The sequence below is a fragment of the Lepisma saccharinum genome, chromosome 7 (genome assembly GCF_977018435.1).
Source record: "Lepisma saccharinum chromosome 7, izLepSacc3.1, whole genome shotgun sequence".
NCBI lineage: Eukaryota > Metazoa > Arthropoda > Insecta > Zygentoma > Lepismatidae > Lepisma > Lepisma saccharinum.
In genome coordinates, this window is record NC_139235.1 from 62,168,397 (window position 1) to 62,178,587 (window position 10,191).

Consider the following 10,191-nt stretch of genomic DNA (forward strand, 5'->3'; position numbering starts at 1 on the left):
GCATAGGTCTTCGACCAATTTAAACTCGCCATCCCCTGTGATCCTGCTAGTACAAGATTGATCGACTCTCGACAAGTGAGACGTGTAAATATCCCATAAATGATGCCCAAAGTTAAATTTAGGTCCCTTATTTTACTTGATGAGTCATCACGTCATACAGTGTACACCATCTGTGGGTGAAAGACGGGACGCTGTTTATTGTACAGCGAGCTATTGCATTTGAAATGGTTGGGTGCTAAACTTTCTTTACAATCCTGATGAAATGTGCTATGAGGCCTGGAGGCCGGGTGTACCTAATATTTATTTGTCTATATACAAATATTACTATTTATAATTTAATTAAACAGTGAAAACAAGAAAAGTGAAATTTTAGGTCTTTCGACAGTTGCAGCAAATTCCCATCCCTGCTTGGTACTAAATATTCGCATTAAATGAAGCACCTTTCTGTCGTCTAGCTCACTCCGTCGGTATTTTCTTTCCGCTCCTTTTAACAACGCTGCTAGCTCAGCAATCCGCATTTGCATACGAGAGCGCTCGTTCACAAAACAAACGGGATGACCTGGATTGATTTACAATATGTAGCAACGTTCTACGAAGTGTTCTCTTTCTAACTGAAAACAATTTGTTATAGTTTTATCATCATTACAGCCCAGTAAGATCTGAGATTGATCGATTGATTTAATTTATTTTACTTCGCGTTTTGTGGCTCTTGGCTAATTTGCGAAGATGGTGATGAGTGATGAAATTGATGAATGGACATTCACAAACAAGCAAACCCGAGCGGGATTCGAACCCGGGAGCCTTGGCGTCGAAGCGTGATGTACTAACCACTCGGCCACATGGTCCGATTGTGTGGGAAAGCTCTTGCAGTAATACATATAATAAAGACGTAGCGTGGCCGTAGGTGGTTGGACGTTGCATTATATTGTGCATCAACCTCGACAAGTGCATTCGTCAAAGTTTTATTGTCTTGAAGTCCATAATATTGGAAACTGTGGGATTACACTTAAATACAATTAAAGATTAGTCATCTGAGGTGTCTAGATTCTAAGAAAACACCAGATTAAATATCCGAATTTATAGCAGTTAGCATGGCCACAATACGAGTATTAGTGACTAGCTTACGGTTAACCCCCTCCCCCTGGACCACGTACTACATCTAGATGTCTTTATTCCAATCCCGCGTTGTGGTCAAAATCAGGGTGGTATTTGTAGGGCGGATGGGGGAATCCCCCCTCTGGGTACTTGTGTCCCCCAATCTGCTTGATAAATTTTATCCATGGGGGGAAATTTATATGGCATAAAGTCATTATCTCATGCTCTCCCTAGATAGTCAGTAGAATCCCCCCACTGGAAATTTCTTAAATACCACACAGGTCGAAATGTGAACTATCATAAAATATCAGTGTAAAGTTCTTAAAATGTTCTCCGATCAGAAATTTAAAAATATGGCTATCAGTATAATTTAGAGCGTGCGCAAAATAGGGAAAATCGATTTCCGTTAGCCAGCTGAAATGTGTGGATCCATTTCGCTGAAGCGTTTCTCCATGCTACATGCACCGAAGAAACTCATTTGTCGTTTGTTCTCTCACCATCCAAAGAGGGAAAAGTACGTTCTCTTTTTAGCTGCATTCCACTAAAGTATGTAAGCATCAGCAATAACTGTTGGAACTCGTTGTTGAAAGACATCAATTGTAGATAGATGGCCCATATTGTTACAATGTAACAATGTTGTTTACTACTTTAGTAAGATTAAATCTTTGCTTGGATCATAGAATACATCGCCGTAAATTAATTTCTGATACCCTGTTATTGTTGTTTTTTCCCCATGAGATGTGAGCTCCAATTACCACATCAAACCTCCGTTTTAAAAGTTATTCAGTCAAAAATAGTTATGGAGGGTCATTTTAAGGGAGGTTGCACTTACCAGTTCTTGTTTTCCCGATTTCTTTACTTTCATTTTACTTTTTAAAATTTTCCTCCAAATTTCGGGGGCGTCCGTAGTCCCTTCAGCCTCTCTATGCGTACCCCACTGTCCTTGGCTGCTGGTAGTGTTAAAAGAGCTGTACACCAACTTTGTATAAGATTCAGAATTCAGTTTTCCAGAGATCTTGTCGCGCAGTAATGTGTTTCGTCAGCTTTTGTGGCAAAGTGTGGTCGTTTACTTACTCGTAAATTCTCAGAGACGGTGACGATTGTTCTGAACCTTTTTTCAATGATACACACCTTAAAATGTTGACCTTGGCTCTTTGTCCTTCCTACGCTTTTCATAAAGCGTACGGTATTATCGACTTTAAACATTTTTTTCGGTTATTTTAGAATTAGAATGTCAAGAAATTTTTAATAATTTTCTCACAGAAAATTTCCCGATTTAGTGGGGAAATGACTTTCTTTTGTACGAACGTCGGGATTTTTAAAATTTCACATACTGATCTCAGACATAATTGTATGCTGTAAGCGCTTGTCTTGTGTAGACACCAGTACTTACAATTAAATTAGCAGACGAATTGTTTAAATCTGTGAAACTGTTAGTGCCTTTTAAATTAATAGAACCTAGGCACTGTTAGTTTATATAGAAATACTTGTGGATCTAAAATATTTCTCGCTCGCTTCGCTCGCGACCTTGGTCTACCGCAAGCAGTCTGTTCATGATAATGACATGTAAGCCACCGAACAGTGCCGGCGATTAGGGTTGGGCGAAGGGGGACAGTTCCCCCCTCACTTTTCGCCACTTTTGCCTAAGCACCATGCCAAACCTTTAGTGTTGTCCACGAGACGAGACGGGACAGGCTTTTAAAAATTCGAGACGAGACGAGATTGACCATGTGTCATGAGACAAACGAATATTTTCGAGACGAAACAGCATTTCCACGAGACGAGACAGGCCAAAGTCTCGTCTCGTGGGCAACACTACAAACCTTATCTACAAATGAAAATATACTGTCTTTGCCCTCCCCAGTTTTGCCACTTTGCCCCCCCCCCCCTTCCAGGTTTTCGAACCAATCCCCGCCACTGGTACCGAGTGATGACTAAAAGTATATGCCGGGGCGCTTTGAAAATTGAAAATAGCCCAATTCTGGGGATTTGCATGTTTGATGCATTGATGAGATTATTACTACAACTGCGGCAAGAGACAAATATATTTTCAGTATTGATTAATATTTTAATATTACAAGTATTTGACAGTGTGTGGATGTCTTATAATAAAAAAGTAAGGAAACACAAAAAAAAGAACAGTTAGAACGGTAGAGATATGAAGGTTAATCTGTAAAATTTAAAAGATAAGCAAAATGAGGAACGAAAAAGAGAGAATGAAAAGAGAAGTATGTATGAAGGGAGGAACTCCATGGCGAAGTGGTTGAACGCTAAGAAGGGATCAAATCCATTCATGAATTTAAGGGTCTGGCCTCATAATACAGCATTGTTACCTCTGCTCTGCGGTTTTTGGTTGTTTTTCAAAAAATCATAGGAAAAATATTCTTAATTTGTTGTTATTAAACCTCATATTTCTTAAATCTACAAAACTTCCTGTTATCAATGAACAAAAATTTGTTAAATTTTATTTTCATTTTCAGACGTTTTTTAATATTTTTTCAGCAATGTTTTGTGAAGAAGAAAAAAGTACAACATTGTAACAAATGTTAATATAGAGATATTTTAAGTTCGTAACCTGGAAATTTCAATAATTAACTACATAAACTATCAATACATCCTTTGAATCTTGCATAAGAATACTTCTTATGTGCACATAACAAAAAATTATTACAAATTACAAGTAATTATCTTTTGTATGAAAAAGTGGCTGCAGGACCAGACGATGTATCAGTTGGTTCTGCGTCATCTGAAAAAATTTAAAAAATAAATAAATAAACTTAATAAATAAAATACATTTTCATTTTACATACACTATACAAAATAATAAATGGAAAAACTGAAAATACATCAGTGCATGTTGGAGAATCAAGGCAGAGGCAAGATGAATAGACCCAAAAAAATTACCTCTTCTCACTTCATTCATAAAATACTAGAGTTTGCAACACTGTTTATATTGTCGACAATAATTATTACGAATATAACCTACCTTCCAAATCTTCAAATTCATCTGCATCATCAAAATCGTCCTAACTTCAAACTCTGAGGCGGAATCCTCTATGCCAGTGTTCCGCAACCGGTGTGCCGCGGCACACTAGTGTGCCGTCACAAGGTGAAAGGTGTGACGCGAAATTTTACCTACTATTGTAATATTGTAAAACATTAATTGCCGATTTTAAGTAAGAAGGTGTTTGTTTATTCTTGCTGATAACTGTTATATTTTCATAGAAATTAAATGTAATTTATTAACTCAATATTGTTATAGTTAGCTCATTTTATGTGTATTCTCACCTGTTATATTGGCCCGGTTTGATGGGTTACAGGCGGCAAGCTTTGTGTTCACCTTTTAGCGGCCCGCACCAATCATACAATAGAGCTATTCAAGCGAGTTGTTTATTTGTAACACTGCATCTTTTGTGTACGGCTGGCTGTTTTGTGCCTGTTTGTGGGCGCTTCTTAAACTTTATTGCTCTTTTCCTTCGCCGAAGGACCCACACATTGTCAGACAACAATTACAGTATTTCAGTTCAGTTCAATCACAGCTGTGCTCTGCAGTAGTGCGAATATTGGATTGCTACACCAGTCTTACTATTTTATTTTTTCGATATGGATAAGTTCCTTGTACGGAGTGGTCCGTCCTCGAGTGCAAGTAGTGAAACCATCGAGCCCGAAAAAAAGAAACAGAAAGTAGTTCACCGGCAATATAGTGATAACTATTTATCTTACGGTTTTTTTTTTTTTTTTTTTTTGGTGTGGTGACAAAACATGCCCAATCCCTGAGTGTGTTGTGTGTAGTGAAAAACTCAGTAATGCTGCTATGGTTCCCAGCAAATTAAAACGACATTTGTCAACAAAACATTCCTCTCTGTTAAGTCAAGATGTGAATTATTTTCGTCGGTTGTTGGAACAAAATAAAAAAAAACAAGTGACGCTCATGACTACGTCGGTACGTGTTTCGCAAAAAAGTACAGGAAGCTAGCTAAGGTAGCTGAACTTATGGTAAAGGCAAAAAAACACACACAGTAGCAGACACGTTGTTAATGCCCGCGTGTAAAGAAAAGGTAAAAATAGTCCTGTGTTCAGAAGCTGCTACTGAAATTTCAAAAATTCCTCTCTCTGCTGACACAATCAGCCTCCGAGTTAGTGACATGTCCAGTGACATCGAAGACATTATGAAGGAGAAAATAAAGAGCAGTCGAAAGTTCTCACTTCAGATCGACGAGTCCACCGAAATTGGCGGTCACGCACAACTTCTTTCCTACATAAGGTATGTTAATGTGGATGTAATTGCAAGTAATTTCTTATTTTGCAAAGAACTACCCGAGCGAGCAACCGGTGAAGAAATATTTCGTACGACTAATGAATATGTGGTCCGTACTGAATTAACATGGGAAGACTGCGTTAGTGTTTGTACAGACGGAGCCGCTTCTATGACAGTTCGAGTGAAAGGATTCGTGGGTAAAGTACGCGAAGTAAATCCTAACTTACGAACCGACCATTGTCTCATTCACCGCGAAGCCATTGTTGCTGAGTCTTTGCCATCTCCTCTGAAAATTGTGATGGACGAAGTAGTAAAGGTCGTGAACTTCATCAAATCGCGACCCCTAAATATGCGACTTTTTAACGTTTTGTGTCATGAAATGGGATCAGAGCACACTACACTTCTGCTACATACAGAAGTACGATGGTTATCTCGAGGTAAAGTGTTAACGCGAATGTTTGAACTTAAAGAGGAGGTACTTTCATTTTTTACTATTGAGGAGCGTGAGTATGCGGATTTATTTGCAGATGATGAATGGTATCTAAGTTGGCATATCTTTCCGATATTTTCGTACACTTGAATGAACTAAACAGAAAAATGCAAGGTAGAAACGAAAATATTCTGACTAGTATGGATAAGATTCAAGGATTTATTAATAAGATGAACTTGTGGATACAGGCAATTGAAAATGGATCGTGTGAGATGTTCCAAACTGTATGGCCCCTTGCTGACGATAACAAGGTGTTGATGGACTTAATTAAAGAACATTAGTACTCTTGCAGCAGACTTTCAAAAAAACATTTTGGAGAGAGCGTTGAAGATTTTGACTAGGTTCGTGATCCATTCAGTATGGATTCGAAATATCTTCCGAAAAATTTACGCTTACAAGAGGAACTGGCAGATTTGAAAGCAGATAGAACATTGAAATCAAAATATTTCGAAGTGCCTTTGGATACATTTTGGTTGTCAATAAGCAGTGAATACCCGGCTATCTCCGAGATGGCAGTTAATGTGTTATTACCATTTTCAACTACTTATTTGTGTGAACTGGGCGTCTCGACGTTGACTGCAGTTAAAACATCAAAGAGAGATTGACTCAAATCCATCGATGAAGAAATGAGGCTTGCTTTGTCAACGATTCCGCCACGAATCAGCCGTCTGTGTGCAGCTAAGCAGGCTCAAGTATCACATTGAAGGTATGAGTAGAGTTATTTACTTTAAAATTCGTATTAGAAATGTGTATTTTCTACAGTGAATTAAAGTTAATAAATTTTTAATAAATGCATAAGTCTATTCATGTTTTATAATAATAATAATAATAACAACAACAACGATAATAATAATAATTGATTACATAACGATGTAATATTTCGTAATTACATTAAGATTCATATGAGTTTGAGGGGACAGACATTTTGGTGTGTCGTGTTGAGTCTAGGCCTGTCTGGGGTGTGCCGTGAGTAAAAAAAGGTTGCGGAACACTGCTCTATGCAGTCTGGATCTAACGACGCCATTCTAAACAATGCACAGTACATCAACGCGACAACAAACAGTCCCAGGTGTGAGATAAAAATAGCACATGAGTCATAATCGGACAATTATAAAGGACACAAAACCAGTAAATAAGCAACTGCAGTCAGATTGTTGAATTGAATGTTCATTCTATTTTTGGTACCGAACTCTTTAAAGAGGGTCTGTCACGGATTCTCTTTGTGCGATGCTGTTAGAAACAGTGTAAAATGACACTACCTCGCCCACACTACCTCAGGGTCAACACAACAGAAGGGGCCGAAAATCAGTTGAGGCGTGTGAACTGCTCACAATCACAGCCGAAATATTCTTAGAAATGCTGAGGTATGTTTATCGACGTATACAGTCAGGAGCAAATATGTTCACCCTCGCAGGGATTGATCTTAGTGGAATACATAAGCGACAATAATTATAACAAAAAAGAGCAAGTGCTGCATAAGGGTACTTTTCAAACATGCTACTTGGTACAGTCACGGACACTTCTTGGTGGTACTTGTAGTGCATTTTTTTTATTTTTCTCGGTTATTTGACTTGTACAAAACATTTGATTTGGTGTCCAAAACTATGCAACAATAGTACAAATATCCTGCACTGTTTACTTTTCAATTGTTGAAACTGGTACAGCAGCATCTACTTGTACTGCCACTTTTGATTTTGATCTCTCTCGGTTATTTGACTTGTACAAAATTTTTGATTTGGTGTACAAAATTGTACAAAAATAGTACAAAATTCCTGCACTGTTTATTTTGGAATTCTAGAAAGTGGTACTACAGCATTTACTTGTAGTACCACTTTTGATTTGGATTTTTCTCAGTTATTTGACTTGTACAAAATTTTTGATTTGGTGTACAAAATAGTACAAAAATAGTACAAAATTCCTGCACTGTTTATTTTCGGATTCTCGAAAATGTACTAAAGCATTTACTTGTAGTACCACTTTTGATTTTGATTTTTCTCGGTTATTTGACTTGTACAAAATTTTTGATTTGGTGTACAAAATTGTACAAAAATAGTACAAAATTCCTGCACAGTTTATTTTCGGATTCTCGAAAATGTACTAAAGCATTTACTTGTAGTACCACTTTTGATTTTGATTTTTCTCGGTTATTTGACTTGTACAAAATTTTTGAATTGGTGTACAAAATTGTACAAAAATAGTACAAAATTCCTGCACTGTTTATATTCGGTTTCTCTAAAATGTACTAAAGCATTTACTTGTAGTACCACTTTTGATTTTGTTTTTTCTCGGTTATTTGACTTGTACAAAATTTTTGATTTGGTGTACAAAATTGTACAAAAATAGTACATTATTCCTGCAATGTTTATTTTGGAATTCTAGAAAGTGGTACTACAGCATTTACTTGTAGTACCACTTTTGATTTTGATTTTTCTCGGTTATTTGACTTGTACAAAATTTTTGATTTGGTGTACAAAATTGTACAAAAATAGTACAAAATTCCTGCACTGTTTATTTTCGGATTCTCGAAAATGTACTAAAGCATTTACTTGTAGTACCACTTTTGATTTTGATTTTTCTCAGTTATTTGACTTGTACAAAATTTTTGATTTGGTGTACAAAATTGTACAAAAATAGTACAAAGTTCCTGCACTGTTTATTTTGGAATTCTAGAAAGTGGTACTACAGCATTTACTTGTAGTACCACTTTTGATTTTGATTTTTCTCGGTTATTTGACTTGTACAAAATTTTTGATTTGGTGTACAAAATTGTACAAAAATAGTACAAAATTCCTTTAATGTTTTTTTGTGATTTCATGAATGTGGTACTACAAGTAAATGGAGCCGGCTTGCTCTCTTGTTCTTCTTTTAATCATTGTAGGTTCAAATGTGCAGGGGATTGGCCTACAGCATTTTAGCCCAGTGGAGGGGCTGCCTCCTTTCTGCCTCTGGGCTTGCAGTGAGCATAGCTTAGCTGTTCTGCTCTACGTTTTACGGGTAGAGTTAAAGTCTCTCACTCCAACCCCCAACCTGGGGGATCAGGATTTTCTTTCGGGGTTTACTCCCTTAGCCTTTTAAGTTCCCCTTCTCCACAAGGCAGTGGTTTCCCTCTTCTCTCAAGAGGGTGGGTTGCCTCTTCCGCCATCTCTGCCGTTCCGAAGGTCTCCTTCTCCACCACAGATGTCGTTGAGGTCTTCACCGTAACCCTGGCAAGGGGCCCTTACAGGGTGCTACCATCCGGAGCCAGATGGACCAAGGTTTTTTTATAGAGGTATTACTCCTCTAGGTTCCTCCGCCTCCTCAGCCGTTGAGATGACCATCCATCTTCTTCCGCCTTTGGAGCCGTTGATCGAGAAGAAAAGAAATAAGTCGGTCTAATTACTGTGTTCTGGGGATTGCTGGATTCAGTGTCCTAAGAGATGAGGCTCTTTGTTGTCCGTTCTTTTTGTATGTTATCGATATTTTTCCAGTCAAGTAATATTCGAATCCAAACTAATTGTTTACGTTCGTTGTTAAAACAAAAAAATCTCCCCCCGGAAGAGTTTGATGGGAGGAAATTTCAGGACAAGATCGTTGGTGGGGGGAATACCCCCCACCCCTGGGAATTTGGCACCCTGGTACCAGTTTCATAGATCGGAGACACGTTAAAATAGGATATTTTGTGTTTTTCATGGTTCGTACTTACCAATTGTGTATTGCGGAACATAAGGTGCCATTATGCTTTTTACACGAAAACAAACACAATTTTTCACATAGAGAGTAATTTTTGTTATTCCTTTTTTCGCTTCTTTAACACACAATATGGCGGGCAAAACTTGACTACCGTAGTGGGTATGCAGTGTTTCCTACCTTCTTCACCGAAAAATACCTACTATCGTGTTCGTCACGTGTGCAAATTGTACATTATGCACGGGTAGCTGACGGATAGCCCCACGAGCCATTCACGGATAGCCCCACGAACCATTCCGATAAGGTTAGGCAAGCAAAGTTTAACAAAATGGGTTGGAAACACTGGCAGGGGTTACGTCATCAAACGTATGCAGCATCGGGTTCACGTAGGGAAAGCAATGGTAATTGTGCGTCGGTGAGATATTTCTCTTGAAAAATACATGATTTCCCGGTCAAATAGATTCCACGATGAAAGAAAATACCTCGACGAACGTTGGAAACCTTAGAGAAACTCATTTCCGTAAGTAGTTTCTTCTGTAAAAATGAAGAAATGTGTCTCCGATATATGAAACTGTTACCGTAGTTAATAAAGAAAGTTACAGAAGAAAACTAGGAAGGTGCGACTACACGATAAATTACATTTGTTTTGTTTACAATATGCAGGTCACCAATTTCTAACATT